Here is a 17,685-nt window from a genome sequence, read left to right as displayed (position 1 = left end):
CTGGAGGGTGGGAGAGGGGACGTTTCCTCTCATCTGGAAAGAGTATCATGGCTTAAACAGAGACCCTCCAAAGGAGTGGATGGGGGTTCCGGGGAGGTGAGACTGCCATGACAGCGATGGAGATCTGGGCAGCGGCGGGCTGACAGCCAGCTCAGCTGTTGGGCTCTGAGCTCCCAGCCAAGAAGTGGGAGTAGGGGCTAGGCTGCCCTGGGAGGACCCGGATGAGGAATAGCTAGAAAGCACAATAGTGGGCTGCTGAGATGGCTCGGTAGCGAAGGGGCTTGCTGCCAAGCCTAATGACTTGAGTCAGATCCTCAGGACCCACATGGTGGAAGGAGAGAACCAAAGTTGTCCTTTGAACAAGACACACACACACACACACACACACACACTAAATAAATAATCAAGTAATAAAAATTGTTCAAGAAAAACAAAGAAGTGCAGACAGGCTCAGACTTTTTTCATACCCTGTTGCCCCCATCCCCCGCCCCAGTAAAAATTATAAGTCCTGGACCTACGCCAAGATGTCACCGTCCTGGCTAAAGCTGAGGGATCTGGAATGCTGCCGGCGGGAAAACTGAGGCGGCTGCACCACACACTGGTCAAAGGCCAGCCCCTCAGCTCTGCGAACTTTGGGGGCGCCCTAAAGGCTCTGGAGGGGTGCAGACCCTTTCCCTCTGTGTAGGTAGGCTCCTGCTGACTCGGCGGCTTAGGAAAAAAGGCTCGCTGAAGCTGCCAGGGCGCCTCCTAGGAGAGCTACCCCAGCCAGAACAGGCGACGTTTACGAAACGCGGGCCGCTGGGGAGGGGCTCCCGGTTGGCTCAGATCCCACTTGGATCTCCCTCCTGCCTACCTGTTGGCCGCTCTGGTGATAGTTCTGGTGATGAATATTCGAGGCGGCATCAGCCGCGGTTGTGTGGTGGGCCTCTGCATTGGAGGGACCCCAGGATCCAAGGGCTCAGGCTGAGCCCAGCCCCGACCAGGAGACGGTGGCGAGGGCGGCACGGGTCCGCCCCGAGCATGTTGGCACGGAGGACTCTGTGGGCTCCCTGGGCCTCTGTGGAGGGACACGGGTGGAATCGGGATGTGTCTTGCGGGCCTAAATGCTGCCCCCAGGAACACAACTACTTAGCTACCCCAGGGGGCAGCTAATGGGCACATACAGGCCTCTAGTTTCTGAGCCTCCCATGGTGCCCTCCCACACTTAGGTGTGAAAGAGTCTCTTTAAGCCATATAATTTGGAGTGTAGGGGGAACTTATTGTGTAGCCTAGGCTGGCCTCCTCCTGCCTCAGCTTACCACATGCTGGCACTGCAGGCCTGTGCCACTTTGCCTCTATTTCACCATCCTTTTCTACCCTACTTGCTTCCCTTCTTTTAGAGTTTCGCTGTATAGCACAGGCTGGCCTTGAGATCACCACCTGCCTCTCCTTCCAAGCGCTGAGATTAAAGGCCTACGGCTCTGCATCCAGTACCACCCTTCGTAAGTGATCCACTCGTGTTTTCTTTTTTGTTGTTGTTGTTGTTGTTTTGGTTTTCCGAGACACCATGTAGTTTTGGTGCCTCTCCTGGATCTCGCTCTATAGACCAGGCTGGCCTCGAACTCACAGAGATCCGCCTGCCTCTGCCTCCCGAGTGCTGGGATCAAAGGCGTGCGCCACCACGACCCAGCCTTCCACTCGTGTTTTCTAAGGGTTTTCCGTCTCTTGCCTTAGTTTTCCTCACAACTGAGACCTACAAGACCTCACCCTGGACGACCTTTCTCCACCAGCTGGCCAAAACTGTCTCCCGACCTGAGAAGCCACAGGAAAGGCTCCCTGCTCACTATCTTTGGGCTGAGAATTTGTCAATCTGGAAAGCGTGTGTGTGTGTGTGTGTGTGTGTGTGTGTGTGTGTGTGTGTGTGTGTGTGTGCAGTCATCAAAGGGGTAAACTGAGGCATAAGTACGCTCAAGAAACAGCTACTGTGGCTAGAGGGCTGTCTCCACGACGGACTCTTTGTCTAAGCCCTGCCCCAAGCCCAGGTCCCGCCCCCGCCCCTGGGGCCTGGGTGGCGATCACTGCCTCCTGCTGACCCTGCTGCTCCTCCTCATCCAGTTTCCCTCAGTTTCCCTGTGATCCCCGCTCAAGGGTCACCTGCCTGCGCGGAGGACGAGAGGCACCTTCCCATAGAACCCGCGGGTTCCCCCTGAAGACCGGGTCTGGAACCTTCCCTGCTCCTTCGCTTCTCACTCATCTCGCCCAAGGGTGTGTGTGACGTCGGCGGACGTCAGCAAGCAGCTGACTCAAAGCTTGCGGGAGATGACGCCCTCCCGTTGCCATGACGACAGGTGACGCGCGCGCGCGCGCGCGCGCTCGGGAGGGTGTAGGTGCGGCGGCCGGCCGCTGGGGGCGCGGTGGTCCTTCTGTCGCTCTCCGCGGCCCCACGCTGGGACTTCCCCGTCCGGGAATCCCACGGAGGAGCCGGCCGCGTGCTGCGCGTGGTCCGAGCCGGGGGCCGGAGGAAGCGCTCCTGCGAGCTGTTGGGCTTTCTGCTACACCCAAAACCCCCAAAATAGCTGCGGTGTGCGGGGGCCGGCGCAGAGAGAGACGGCGGCTTCTGGGCACAGATGGGGGACGCACAAGGCAGAGGCGCGGAGACAGACAGGGACTGGTGGAAATAGAAACAGACAGACAGGGACACAGGAGCAGCTTGCGGTGACAGGGAGGCAGAGGCTGGCTCACTTCACACCCTGACATTGAAGATGTGGTTGTGTGGCCATGGGTCTCTGACTTAACCTCTCTGAGCTTCAGTTGCCTTTTTTCTTTCCAGGCTAGCCTCAGACTTCCACCCTACGACCTTGAACATCTCAGTCCTCCTCCACTTCAGTGCCAGGATTATAGGCTTGCAACACCAAGCCCATTTAAGGGATTCAATTTAGGGCTGCACAGTATGCAAGCGCACTATCAACTGAGCCATATCCAGACCTTTTTTTTTTTTTTTTTTTTTTTTGTTTGTTTTTTTTCGAGACAGGGTTTCTCTGTGTAGCCCTGGCTGTCCTGGATCTCGTTCTGTAGACCAGGCTGGCCTCAAGCTCACAGAGATCCGCCTGGCTCTGCCTCCTGAGTGTTGGGATTAAAGGCGTGCGCCACCGCTGCCCGGCCAGACTTTTTTTTTTAGACAAGGGCTCATTCTGTAGACCAGGCTGGCCTTGAACTCAGATCCGCTTGCCTCTCCTCCTGAGTGCTGCGATTAAAGGCATTCACCAGGTAGGTTTCTGCTTCATATACCGCCACCCTCCACCTAGTGCTCCTCACCTTCCAGGGCTCCCAAAGCAAAATTACAAGCCCACCTGGAACTCCTGTTCTGTAGATTGCTTTAATTTTTCTGTAGTAGAGATGGCCGCAGTGCTGATATGTTACTTTTTTACTACATTTATGACCTCTGTCTGCCTCCATTGGAATACCAGCTGCAGCCTGAGCCGAGAGGTGGAAGATAAGAAAAGTGCTTGTAGCCGGGCGGTGGTGGCACACGCCTTTAATCCCAGCACTCGGGAGGCAGAGGCAGGCGGATCTCTGTGAGTTCGAGGCCAGCCTGGGCTACCAAGTGAGTTCCAGGAGAGGCGCAAAGCTACACAGAGAAACCCTGTCTCAAAAAACCAAAAAAAAAAAAGAAAAAGAAAAGTGCTTGTACACTAACATAGGGGCCTGAATTCAGACCCCCAAAACCCATGTAAAAGCTGGGTGGGGTGAGGTGCACCTGTAACTCTCCATGCTGGGATGGGAGGTGCACATGAAGATTGTGGGTCTCCATGACCAGCCAGTCTAGAGAAATAATTATCTTCAAGTTCAGTGAGAGACCTTGTCTCAAAAAATATGTCGGGCGTTGTGGTGCAAGCCTTTAATCCTAGCACTCAGAGGTAGACGCAGGTGGATCTCTGTGAGTTGGAGGATAGCCTGGGCTACATAGTAAGTCCCAGGACAGCCTGGACTACATAGCACAACCCTGTCTCTAAAATAAAAATAAGGTGACGCTGGATGGTGGTGGCGCATACCTTTAATCTCAGCACTCAGGAGGCAGAGGCAGGCGGATCTCTTTGAGTTCGAGCACAGCCTGGTCTACAGAATGAGTTCCAGGACAGCCAGGGCTACACAGAGAAACCCTGTCTCGAAAAAATAAAGTGAGGTGGGAAGCAATAGAGGGGCACATCTATTGTTGACCTCTGACTGCCATATGCACCCACATGTGAATGCACCCCACACACAGGTGCCAACACATGAACACCAAAATGAAAAATGGTGGAACACATCTTTAATCCCACCACTTGGGAGGCAGAGGCAAGCTGATTGATTTCTGTGAATGTAAGGCGAGGTTGGTCTACACAGTGAGTTCCAAGCCAGGCAGGACTCCTCATACTGAGACCCTGTCTCAAGAAAAATAAAAAAAGAAAGAAGATAGAACATCAAATGCAGGAGGGCAAGAAGGCTCTCTCTCTCTCTCTCTCTCTCTCTCTCTCTCTCTCTCTCTCTCTCTCTCTCTCTCTCTCTCTCTCTCTTTCCAGACAGGACTCCACATAGTCCAGGCTAGCTTCAAACTTGCTATGAAGCCCAGGCTGAATTTGAACTCAGATCTTCCTACCTCCAAGTTTGTTTGTTCCTGAGACAGGGTTTCTCTGCGCAATCCTGGCTGTCCTGGAACTAGATCTGTAGACCAGGCTGTCCTCGAACTCAGAGATCTGCCTCCTGAGTGGTGGGGGTGTGCCACCCCCGCCCAGTGTGCCTCGGTTTTTTTATGTGCTTGATTACTAGCTACCACACCCAGTTATTTCTGGGTGCTGGAACTCATGTAGATAATTTCCAGTCTATCAGAATGATTAAAGTTGTGGGGGCAGGGGAGCGCTAAGGACTAAAGCCAGGGTTTCCTCCTGCATGACAGGCAAGCATGCTACTTCAGAGCTATAAGATCCTCCCTGCTTTTGTATGTGGTGTGTGATGTGATGTGAGAGAGAAAGAGAGGACTCTTGATGTGTAGCCCAGGATGGCCTCAAACTCAAAGTCTTCCTGCCTCAGCCTGCCAAGTGCTGAGATTATAGATGTGACCCAATAAGCCCAAATCTTCCCACTTTTTGAGATTTCATCATTCTGTGTTGTTCAGTTGGCTGCCAACTCCTAGGATCAAGAAGCTCTTCTGAGGCCAGGTGGTGGTGTTACACACATTTAGTTCCAGCACTCGGGAGGCAGAGGCAAGTGGATCTCTGTGAGTTCAAGGCCTGCTTGGTCTATAGAGTGAGTTCCAGGACAGCCAGGGCTATTATACAGAGAAAACGTGTCCCAAAAAGAAAACAAAACAAAAAAGTCCTTCTGCCTTGTTTCCCAAGTATCTAAGACCACAGTCAAGTGCCACTGTGCCCAGTCAGACATAATTGTACACTGTCATTTCCCCTCCATTTTACAGAACACCAAAATTAATTCTTCCTAGTTTCTTTTTCTTGTCTTGTTGCAATGGCTGAGACCTTGATGCAAGAACTGTTAGAAGAGCTGAATGTGAATATCTTCTGACTGTATGGAGAAGCAACACCCCACTCCTTAGGCTCCAACAGACAGACTCAGAGAATGCTAAAACAAGGAAGGGAGGGGAGGAGGGATGTAGTGTAACTGCAGGAGATTCTGATAGAACAGTACTGGGTTTGGAAGGCTCTGGAAGGGAGGGAGGGAGGAACCTTCAAGAGTGTCTGGTAGTATAGTTTTGCTTTGGGGGGGTGTTGAGAAAGGATCTTGTTATGTAGCCCTGGCCATGCTGGAACTCACTCTGTAGATCAGACTGGCTTTGAATTCAGAGATCCACCTGTGTCTGCTTCCCGAGTGCTGGGATTAAAGGCTTGCACCACCACATCTGGCTCTGATGTTCTGTTTTTCATTTTGGTTTTCATGTGTGTGAACCTGTGGGGGGTGCATATGGAAGTCAGATTTTTTATTTACATTTTATGTGTATAGGTGTTTTGTCTGTATGTAGGTCTGTGTACCATGTACATGCATCAAATGCTCTGGAGTCACAGGTAGGGAGATGTGAGCTGCCATGTGAGTGTTGATAATTGAACCTGGGTCCTTTGCAAGAGCAGCCAGTGCTCTTAACTGCTGAGCCATCTCTCTAGTCACCTAGTTTTGACTTCTAAAGGCTCTGGAAGGGAGGGAAGGAGGGAGGGAGGGAGAGAGGAAGGGAGGAGGAGAATTAGTGTAGCTGCAAGACAGTCTGATAATACACTGGCTTTTGAAAGCTCGGGAAGGAAGGAGTGGAGCTACAAAGGTTCACTTTTGCAGGTTCTGGAAAGAAGGAAGAGAGGAAAGGAGAAACACACCTTTTTTTTCTATGTACACAGCTAAACATGCTCAGTCCCATAGAGAACAGAGCTGGCAGTGTGATACCTAGAGTAGTCTATAATCGTTTCCGCATGGCTACAGTCAAACCCTACCTCTGCCGCTTCCTGGTTGTGTGACCCTGGATAAATCACCCAGCCTTTCTAGGCTTTAGTTTTTTCATCTGTAACATAAAAGTACTGTTTAGTTAGCCAGGCAGTGGTAGAAGATGCTTTGAACTCCAGCACTCGGGAGGCAGAGGCAGGCAGATCTCTGAGTTTGAGGCCAGCCTGGTGTACAGAATGAGTTCCAGGACAGCTAGAGCTACACAGAGAAACCCTATCTTGAAAAAACAAAACAAAACAAACAAACAAAAAACATAAAAAACCCATAACAATAAAGTTCTGTTTCGCTCAGATAAGCTGAGGTTGATGTGAGGATAAAAGGAGACAAGGCATGGGATGCTCTGAACACATTTTCCAGGCACTCACAGAATGCTCGCCACCCTCCCATTTAGTGTAATAGTAATTGTTAGAGCTGGGCATAGTAGCACACACCTTTAATCCCAGCCCTTGGGAGGCAGAGGCAGGTGAACTCTGTGAGTTCAAGGCCAGCCTGGTCTACAGAGTGCGTTTCAGGACAGCCAGAGAAACAACAAAAACAGTAATTTTGCTTCACAGACTACAGACGTACTTGAGAGACTATAAAACATTCAGAGTGGTTGGCCCTGTTCGTCTCTTTGCTGTTCCTCACATTTAGAAAGTGGTCAGACCTCAGGGCCTGTGCACATGCTCTCCTTGCCACCTAGAAAGCATCTCAGAACATTCTGTGTTCTTTCTAATCCTGGATCCCTTTATACTGTTGGTGTTAACTTTTAAATTTTAAATTATCTTTTAAATTTTATTGTTATTTGTGTGCGTGTGATTGTGTGTATGAACTATAAGATTATGGGTGCACACACATGCCTCCGCTCACATGTGGAGGCCACAGAACAACTTTCAGGAATTGATTTTCTGCTTCCACCATGGAATACCAGGATCAAACTCAGGTCTTCTGGTTAGTGTGACAAACAGCTTTACCTGCTGTCCCATCTGGCCTGCCTTACTTTAGACTTATAATATTACAATAAGTTATGTGGCTATTCAATTACCTATTTATTCATTTACTTTGTTTTTTTTGAGACAGGGTCTCTCTGTGTAGCCTTGGCTGTCCTGGAACTCACTGTGGAGATCAGGCTGACCTTGAACTTATAGAGATCCACCTGCCTCTGTCTCCCAAGTGCTGGGTTAAAGGTGTGTGACACCATGCCCAGACTCCCTTCCCAGACTCCCCCCGCCCCCCCCCCCCCCCTTGAAGTAACAGGGATGAAACCAAAGTCTCTTATGTGCTAGGCAGAGGCTCTCCCACTGAGCCACACCCCATCCCCTGACTGGAGGATTCTAGGTGGGGTCTCTACTGTTAAGCCACACCCCAGCCCTTGAATACTTGATCATCTTGAGCATGGACTGTGTCTGCATTGGTGTTTTCCCAGGCCATGGAAATCTTCTGTAGTATATATATTAGGCTGTACTACTGTCTCTATCCCAAATGCTTGTAGCAGCCCATGGTACACACTAAGTAAGGACTTACGGTCCTGGGAATGTGTCTCAGTTGGTAGAGTACTTGCCTCATGCACAAAGCCCTGGGTTCGAACCCCAGTACCATATAAAATGGCATGGTGATATACATAATTCCAGCAGTATAAGACCCTATCTCAAAAAAACAAAAAAACAAAACAGCATTTATGGAGTCAAATGAAGAATGGAGTGGAGAAGGGTGGAGACCAACCCCCTCCTGTTGTCCATAGAAATGCCAGTGGCTTTTGTAGACAGGATCTCTTTTTTGTAGCCCTGGCTGGTCTAGAATTCAGTATGTAGACTAGACTGACCTCCTACTCTCATTGATCTGCATCTGCTGTCCTCTGACTAGGTGTCGCCCATCACATCCAGCTCTGTCCACTGAAATGTAAAGCTTTGTAAAAATAAGCCTAGAGCAAAACAGAGAATCCCAAGTCTTCCTTCTCTGGACAGTATCCTGGATGGGAAGGTGTTCAGATGTACAGCAGGCTGCTCTGGGCTTTGAGTGTCTATTCATGTCCGTGTGTGTGTGTGTGTGTGTGTGTGTGTGTGTGTGTGTGTGTGTGTGTCTGTGTGTGTGTGTGTCTGTGTGTCTGTGTGTGTGTGTGTCTGTGTGTGTGTGTGTCTGTGTGTGTCTGTATGTCTGTGTGTCTGTGTGTCCTGCTTGCCGAGTAGCAGGGATCACAGGTCTCCATGGCAGTTAGGAATTGTTTGCCCTCAACCACTGCACTGAAGGGCACCAGGAGGATCTGTTCTCCACTGTACTTTTCTTTTGTTACCGCCGAGTCAGACATCATTCACTAGCCCTGTCTGGAGCCCCTATTCACACCACAGCCCAGAGCATCTGCTGTCACCTTAGCTCCACATCTAGAGCGGAAGCAGGCCTGTGAAGGCCTCTCAAGAACCCCGGGCATGTGTGCTTGTGTTTACATTTGTGTGCGGCTTCCTGGATAGCCAGACATGTGCAGTGCACTCTGGGATGGATGTTCTGTGAGTCTCAGTGTTGCCCAGTTGAGACCAGATCACAGCTTCAGGACAGCTATGCAAACTACAGAATGGACAGAAGAGCACCGCATCAGTGGACTGGGCAGACGGCTAGATGGATGGCTAAGTGGCCCTGCTGTGTGCTTGTTTGGGACTCGTGTGTGGATGCAGCAGAAAGCAGTATTTCCCAGTGGTTAGAGACGTGCGTTTGCAGTGGGCAGGATGGCTTAGCATGCAGAGGTGTCTGATGATGTCTTGAGCTCAGTCCTGTGACCCAACGTGGTGGACAGAGAGAACCGACTCCCTTATGTGTGAGTGTGTAAACACACAGACACACAACGTGAAAATACATTACAAAATCATTTAACGCGAAGTCAGAGCCCAGTGTGGTGGTGCACCCCTGTAGTCCTGGCAACAGGGAGGCAGAGGCAAGAGGATCACGAGTTCAAGGCCACCCTGGGCTACTAGGCCATCCTAGTGACCCCTTGTCTCAAAAAAGGAGGGGGGGCTCCTGTGGATTCCTCCCTCCCTGAGGATCTATAGCAGCTAATGGTTGCTGGGGGAGGGAGAGATGTTTCCCTGCCAGTAAGGTGCCCAAGCTCCTTTAAGCAACTATAATGAAATTCATTGGATCACAAAAAAAAAAAAAAAACAAGACATGAAAGTAAAAGGGGTCAGTGGGAGCAGGTCAAGAGAGGGTGACTTTGATCGAAATGCACAAGTGCATGTGTGTAAAAAAATGCTATTATGCATAACTAGTATGTGTTAATGAAGGAAATCGAATATGCATTAACATGTAGGTTCTGGGTTGGGGCAGGGCTCAGTGGCAGAGCGCTGGCATCCCCAAAGCCCTGGGTTCCAGTCCCATCACTGCAGAGAGAAAACAAAGCAGGTCCTGAGTTTAGGTCCTTGCTAGTCTCTCAATACCCAGGACCACAGCAGAGTCCCAGTCTCTACTGCGGATATGTTCAGTAGCGTGACTAGCTTTGCCTGGATTAGACAGCCCGCGTGTTGGCAGAGAAATGCACCTCCTGTAGCCATTCCCCCTGGGTATCCAATCAGAAGCATCTACCTATCTGTCTCTCATGCACCAGCTTTTGAATGTAGTCGGTTGTGGTTTGTTTTTAGACAGGCCTTGCTATGTGGCCCTCGAAGGCCTCCTCCTGTCCCCTCAGTCCTCCAGGCCCTGGGCTCAACTGGATCTCTATAGGGTCCCTTCGGGAACTGTCTATAACCGTCCCTTTGGTCTTGGTTCGTTTGTTTGTTTCCGAGGCCTTCTCACCACATGCCCCACGCCGACCTGGAACTCTTGCCTTTCCTTACCTAGTACGGGGTTAGGCACGCACCTTGTGCCTGGCTCCTTCCTCACTTCTTTTTCTACTTTATTTTTCTCCACTTTTTCAAGTGAGCACTGGTCTGTGTTGGTGGTGCACATCTTTAAACCCCAGAGGCAGAGGCAGGTGGATCTCTGTGAGTTCCAGGCCAGCTTAGTCTATAAATCGAGTTCTAGGACAGCCAAGGCTACACAGAGAAACTCTGTCTCAAAAAAAGAAAGAAAAAAAAAAAAGACCTTTCTTTATTATGTGGGGAAGGGAAAGATGACCATGTACAGCCATCACGCCATCAGTGTACGCCTGGAGACGGGAGTTGTTCTCTCCTCCACCATGTGGGGCCTGGAGATGTAACTCAGACCTTCAGATTTGGGAACAAGCACCTGTACCCACTGAGCCATCTTGTCGGCCCCTTCCTCATTTTCATAAGATGATGATTCAACTCCTGTGTTTGAGAGCAAGGCAGGATGGCTAGCACCCGTCATCCCGGCTGTCAGGGGGTAAAGGCAGGAGGATCAGGGGTCTAAGGCCAGCTGGGGCTATGTGAGACCCTGTCTCAAAAAGAAAAAAGAAAAAGAAAGGGGGGAGTGACTAATTGGTTCATGACAATCCTCTTTCCTGTTGCCCAATTATCTGAATCTAGTCTGAATTTTAATTTCCTTAGTTTAATCAGGATTTTTTTTTTCAGGGTCTCACTATGTGTTCCTAGCTGTCCTGGAACTCACCCTGTAGCCAAGGCTTCCCTGGAATTCACAACAATCACTCCGCCTCTGCCTCTGCCTCCAGAGTGCTGGGCTTAAAGGTGAGGGTTACCATGCCAGGACAGACTTTTGTCTTCTGAGACAGGATCTCCTGAACCCTCGGCTGGCTTCAAACCCCTTGCAGCCACTGTCAGCCTGGAACGCCTGATCCTCCTTCCTGCCTCTACCTGCCAAGGGCTGGGAGGTCTCCTCCATTCCTGGCAGAATTTCCATGGTGATGGTCAAGTTTATATACAAAGACTTGTTTATATTTGGATCTTGCTCCCTGGCCCTTGTATCTCCCGTTCGCTGCGACTGCGGTCTGGCCAGTGGCTGGCATTTACTGCAGGTAGTTGGAGAACGGGAATGAAATAACAGGAAATGGACCAGGGAGTAAAGGCTGCTGGGCTCCTGGCCGGCTTTAGTCTCAGCTTGCAGTTGCTCCTTTAAGTAGCTGAAGAAATAGAGGCTCAGAAATGCACATGAACCCGGTGATCTCTGAGATCTGGATGCAGTTAAGTGGTGTGGCAGCAAGGATTCCCACCCCCAGCCTCAGCCCAGCCCCAAAGCAGTCTCAGCTCTCCTTTACCTGCATGATACAGAAACAAGATACACCGTAGGGTTCTCCTCTGGGGGAAGGTAAGCTACCAGGAATTCAAGATAGAGAAACAGCTCCAAGTAACCCGGGGCTGGTGTCTCTCCCTGTCCCCAGGGGCTGGACACAGCTGGTAACAGATTAGGAAATGCTTGGTGATGATGAGTATTCCCGAAGCCCTGGTCCCAGCTCCCCGCCATTAGGCAGCCCCAGTGTCAAAAGCCTAGGGGACATCCTCTCACCTACCAGAAAATTCTCAAAAGCCACGGTTTCTCTCTCTCTCTCTCTCTCTCTCTCTCTCTCTCTCTCTCTCTCTCTCTCTCTCTCTCTCTCTCTCTCTCTCTCTCACACACACACACACACACACACACACACACACACACACACACACACACACACAGAGTCAGTGGTGGGGTGGAGACCCTACAAAACCGTACCAAGGCAAGGGTGGAGGGATCACAGCTTACAAGGAGAGCTAGGGGAATCCCATGATCTTAATGCCCTTCCTCCTGGGAGTCGGGTTCCCCCCTCTTCCCAACACAGCTCCCAACCCCAAAACTTACCTTGCTGGGAAAAGGGGCTGGAGATAGGAGCCCCGCCCTCTCTGGCCCTCTCTGGCCTGGGGTCGGGACCCGGGAGGGGACAAGTGTCCAGACCCTTTGTTTGCTGGTGTGTGTGGGAGACCCTCTGGGTATAGGTCCGTCATGCGCGTGCCCGGGCTGGGATAGACCGCTGCTGGTGTGGTGGACTGCCAAGCTGGTGGAGGAGGGGGAGAAGGGGGACTCCCTCGCCCCGCCCGCCCACTCTCGAGTTTGAACGAGCGAGAGGGGGAGGGGCCATATCAGGAAGGAGCTTTTATGCCCACCATCCTTCCCCCTCCATGGGCCGGGGACACCCCCCCCCCCCCAAATCTGCAGACCTTTATTCGCTTCAGACAGTCCCTTCTCCAACAGCTCCCGAAAAGCTGGGAAGAGGAACCCTCCCCAAGCCAAATGAATAGAGCTCCTCTCCTCCCCTCTTTCCACCTGACCCACCGCAAGTAGCACCCCTTAATCTAAAATAATCCTGGCCCCAGGCTGCAGCGCGAGTTTCTAGATCCTGTATCAAAGCATGGGGAGGGATGTACTACCCGGGAATCTCAAGCTTAAAGAAAAGAAAAAAAAAAAATGGATTCCCTCAAGCCCCAGCGGAAATTCGGGGGCTCAGGTGAGCTGGAAGAGGCTGTGGGCAGCCTCAGATGGTGAGGAAAGCCCCCTCTAGTGCTTTCGGATTCGCCCTGGGCGCAGGGCTGGGAACGCTGTCTCTGGTTAGACGTCAGCGACACCCAGAGGCTGTGCACGCAGACACTTGAGGTGGGGGATTCTGGATGATTCCAGGGGGCTGCAGGTGCCTGCGAGTGGCGAGTGACGCGAGATGGTGTTGGAGTCCAAAGTCCCCAGACCTTGTCAATCACCATCCACTTCTGATCCCCAAAGTGATGACAAAGCTGTAACATCGGCCACTTACCAACTCTCGGACTGCAAAAGTTCTTTCAAACACAGTGCAGGGTTAAGGCAGGGGGAGGATCTTCAAACCTTAGGCTCCACTCCACCGGTAAAGGCGATTGCCACCAAGCCTGAGGACGAGTCTCATCCCTAGGATCGTCATTATGGAAAAAGGTAAGTGACTCAGGAAAGCTGATTTCTAGCTTTAACATGCGCACTCTAGCACTCGCCGCCTGCCCCATAAATAAATAAATGTAATATTGATTTATTTTGAGATAAGTTCTGTCTACATAGCCCTGGCTGTCCTGCTACTCACTAGGTAGACCAGGCTAGCCTCTAACTCACAGAGACCCACCTACTTCCGCCTCCTGAGTGCTGGAATTAAAGGCACGTTCCACCATGCCGGGCCAATAAATGTAAATTTTTTTCTTAAGTACTGGAGCTGATGAGATGGCTCAGTGGTAAAGATGGTTGCCGCCAAAGCTGGACGACCCACAGCTAAAAAGAGAACCAGCTCCAGCAAATTACCTTATGATCTGCAGTGTGCACCTGGTCCGTACACACACACACACACACACACACACATTTTTATTGATTGATTGATTTATTAAGGACTGGGGCCGGGGAGACGGCTCAGTTGATAAAGGTGCTTGCCACCAAGCCTGATGACCTCAGTTTGATCCGGGAACCCACATAGTGGAGAAGAACTGACTCCAGCAAGTTCTGATGTTCACCTGTGCGCGTGCGCGCACACACACACACACTTAACAAAATGTAATTTTATAAAACTGATGATTCATTTTAATTATGTGTATTGGTATTTTGTCTGCATGTAGGTGTTAAATCTGGAGCTGGAGTTACAGTTGTGAGCTGTCATTGGGTGCTGGGAATTGAACCTGGGTTCTTTGGAACAGCAGCCAGTGCTCTTAACTGCTGAGCCATCTCTTCAGCCCCTAAAATGTAAATTTAAAAAAATTTTAAGGGCAGGCCCAGCGTAGTGGGGCATGATTTTAATCCCAGCATTGAGAGGCAGAAGCAGGCAGATCTGAGTTTGAGACCAGTCTGGTGTACATAGTGAGTTCCAGGACAGCCAGGGCTATATAGTGAGACCCTGTCTCAAAAAAAAAATTTTTTTTTAAAGAATAAAGATCCTTTTTTTAAAAAAAAAAAAAAGATTTTTTAATTTATTATGTAGTGTTCTGCCTGCAAGTATGCCTGCCCACCACAAGAGGGCACCAGATCTTATTATTACAGATGTTTGTGAACCACCATATGGTTGCTGGGAATTGAACTCACAGCCAGTGCTCTTAACCTCTGAGCCATTTCTCCAGCTCCAAGATTCTTTTCTAAGGACCTCCTGATACTGAGAAGCTTCTGTAGGGCAAAGGACACGTAAATAAGACAAAACAACAGCCTACAGAATGGGAAAAGATCTTCACCAACCCCACATCTGACAGAGGGCTGATCTCCAAAATATTTAAAGAACTCAAGGAACTAGACAGCAAAATACCAAACAATCCAATTTAAAAAATGGGCTACAGATCTAAATAGAGAATTCTCAACAGAAGAATCTCAAATGGCCAAAAGACATTTAAAGAACTATTCAGCATCCTTAGTCACCAGGAAAATTCAAATCAAAATGACTCTGAGATACCATCCTACACCTGTCAGAATGGCTAAGATCAAAAACGCTGACAACAGCTTATGTTGGAGAGGATGTGGAGCAAGGGGAACACTCCTCCACTGTTGGTGGGAGTGAAAACTTGTAAAATCACTGTGGAAATCAGTATGGCGGTTCCTCAGAAAATTGGGAGTCAATCTACCTCAAGACCCAATGATACCACTCTTGGGTATACACCCAAGAGATGCTCAATCATACCACAAGGACACTTGCTCAACTATGTTTATAGCAGCACTATTCATAATAGCCAGAACCTGGAAACAACCTAGATACCCGTCAATCAAGGAATGGATAAAGAAAATGTGGTATATATACACAATGGAGTATTACTCAGCAGTAAAAACAATGACATCATGAAATTTTCAGGCAAATGGATGGAACTAGAAAATATCATCCTGAGTGAGGTAATCCAGAATCAGAAAGACAAACATGGCATGTACTCACTCTTAAGTGGATACTAGTTGCAAAGCAAAGGATAACCAGACTACAACCCACAGCTCCAGAGAAGCTAGGAAACAAGGAGGACCCTAAGAGGAACATACAGATCACCTTGGGAAGAGGAAACAGATGAGATCTCCATGAGTAAACTGGGGATGAGGGAGGACAACAGAGGGGAGGGGATGGGGGTTGAGAACATGAGGGAACGGGATGGTCGAGCTGGGGGAGGGACGGAGTGGGAGAGCAATGAAAGAGATATCTTGATAGAGGGAGACATCATGGGGATAGGGAGAAACCTGATGCTAGGGAAATTCCCAGGAATCCACAAGGATGACCCCAGCTTAGACTACTAGCAATAGTGGAGAGGGTAGGGTGCCTGAGCTGTCCTACCTTGGTGATCAGATTGGTAAATACCCCAACTGTCGTCATAGAGCCTTCATCCAGTAATTGATGGAAGCAGATGCAGAGATCCACAACCAAGCACCAGGCTGAGATCAGGAGTCCAGTCAAAGAGAGGGAAGAGGGATTATATGAGCAAGGGGGTCAAGATCATGATAGGGAAATATACAGAGACTACTGAACCAAGCTCATAGGAACTCACAAACTTTAGACCAGCAGCTGTGGAACCTGCATGGGACCAGACTGGACCCTCTGCATACGGGAGACAGTTGTGTAGCTTGGTCTGCTTGAGGGGCCCCTGGCAGTGGGATCAGGATCCATCCCTGGTGCATGAGCTGGCTTTCTGGAGCCCATTACCTATGGTCTGACACCTTGCTCACCATTGAGGCAGGGGCAAGGGCTGGGTTCTGCTTCAACTGAATGTACCAGGCTTTGCTGTCCCCCCATGGGAGAACTTACCCTTTTGGGGGGGGATGAGGTATGGATGGGTGAGGGGTGTTGGGGGGAGAAGGAGGGATGAGAGGGGGAATCTGTGGTTGGCATGTAAAATAAATTTTAAAAATTTAAAATAAAAATGTGGTACATATACACAATGGAGTACTACTCAGCAGAGAAAAACAATGACATCAGGAAATTTGCAGGCAAATGGATGGAACTAGAAAATATCATCCTGAGTGAGGTAACCCTGACTCAGAAGGACAAACATGGTATGTACTCATTCATAAGTGGATACTAGATGTAAAGCAAAGGGAAGTCGGACTGCAACCCACAGATCCATGGAGGCTACATAGCAGGGGGGACCCTAGGATGACTGTGGCTTATAATAGGTTTTGGTTTTGCCCAATCACTGGGCAAGCTTCAGTGAAACATTTCACTATTAGGATAAGAATTTGTACCATATCAAGCTGATGAAAGGATATGCTGGCTGTACTTTCAGGAGGGGAGGCTAAAATCTTTTTAGATTATGGATTAGTCTATAGAAAAATGTCTGCCATAAATCAAACAGTGAAGGGGAAGATGAATAGGAATCTTACTTACACAGCTTAAGAAAACATAGCTCTCCGAACAGATGAAGATAGGTTTCTTCTGTATCCTAGAATCTAATCAATATTTATATGTATAATTCAGCTATTTTTTGGCTTAAAAAGGCTTATGGGAAATGTTATCATTTTTACTATTTTCTACAGAGAAAATACTTTCCAGTTTCAAATAACCCTGGACTTTTGAATTATAACTTGCTTTTATGTTCAAAATAAATAAATAAGTAGGAAAAAAATAATAAAAGGAACTTTTTTTGAAGATTTATTATGTATAGTGTTCTGCCTGCAAGTATGCCTGCCCACCACAAGAGGGCACCAGATCTCATTATTACAAATGGTTGTGAGCCACCATGTGGTTGCTGGGACCTCCGGAAGAGCAGCCAGTGCTCTTAACCTCTGAGCCATCTCTCCAGCCTCAAGATCCTTTTTTTTTTTTTTTTTGGTTTTCCGAGACAGGGTTTCTCCGTGTAGTTGTGGTACCTGTCCTGGATCTCGCGCTGTAGACCAGGCTGGCCTCGAACTCACAGAGATCTGCCTGGCTGTGCCTCCTGTGTGCTGGGATTAAAGGCGTGCGCCACCACTGCCCGGCTCTCACCTTACTTTTTTGAGACAGGGTCAGTCCCTGAACCTGAAGTTCCCTGATAGGCAAGGCTGTGTGGCGAGGCTGTGTTGGGAACAGAATCCGGGTTCCCTGGAAGACAGGCCAGTGCTCTAAACCACTGAACCACCCCTGAAGCCTCAGTTTTGATCTTTTGAGACAGAATCTCACTGTGTAGCCCTAGCTGGCCTGGAACTATGTAGATGAGGCTGGCTTAGAGAGCCGCCTGCCTTTGCCTCCCAAATGTTGGGATTACCTTGGGCCACCAAGCCCTAAGCAACTACCGTTTTTGTCCCCAAGGGATATTCGGTTGGGTTTCGGCGGGAACTCACAGAAGGCCGCACCACGTGCGCCTGGCCCTTTAAGAATCACCTCCGGTTGTCAGTGCCGCCGACTCCGGTTGCTAAGGACGTGACGCCACGCACGGATGCTGGGGCGGGGCCGTCGTG

The 17,685-nt window shown here is 49.7% G+C and overlaps 1 long non-coding RNA gene across 3 annotated transcripts; it reads right to left on the bottom strand.

The window, feature by feature from the left end:
* Positions 1–10,491: 10,491 nt before the first annotated feature.
* On the bottom strand, positions 10,492–17,636 carry LOC128120044 (uncharacterized). 3 transcript variants are annotated; one of them, XR_008221761.1, is made up of 4 exons: positions 17,569–17,636; positions 12,160–13,230; positions 10,987–11,726; positions 10,492–10,706 (listed from the first exon to the last, which is right to left on the bottom strand). It is a non-coding gene; the product is annotated as an uncharacterized LOC128120044 (long non-coding RNA). The 3 variants fall into 3 exon arrangements; XR_008221760.1 differs by having other exon boundaries at positions 10,492–11,726; positions 12,160–12,986; positions 13,103–13,230; XR_008221759.1 differs by having other exon boundaries at positions 10,492–11,726.
* Positions 17,637–17,685: the final 49 nt, after the last annotated feature.

Source organism: Peromyscus californicus, unplaced genomic scaffold, assembly GCF_007827085.1.
Source record: "Peromyscus californicus insignis strain IS unplaced genomic scaffold, ASM782708v3 Scaffold_11__1_contigs__length_118956290, whole genome shotgun sequence".
NCBI lineage: Eukaryota > Metazoa > Chordata > Mammalia > Rodentia > Cricetidae > Peromyscus > Peromyscus californicus.
This window is presented reverse-complemented; position numbering and strand designations above follow the sequence as displayed.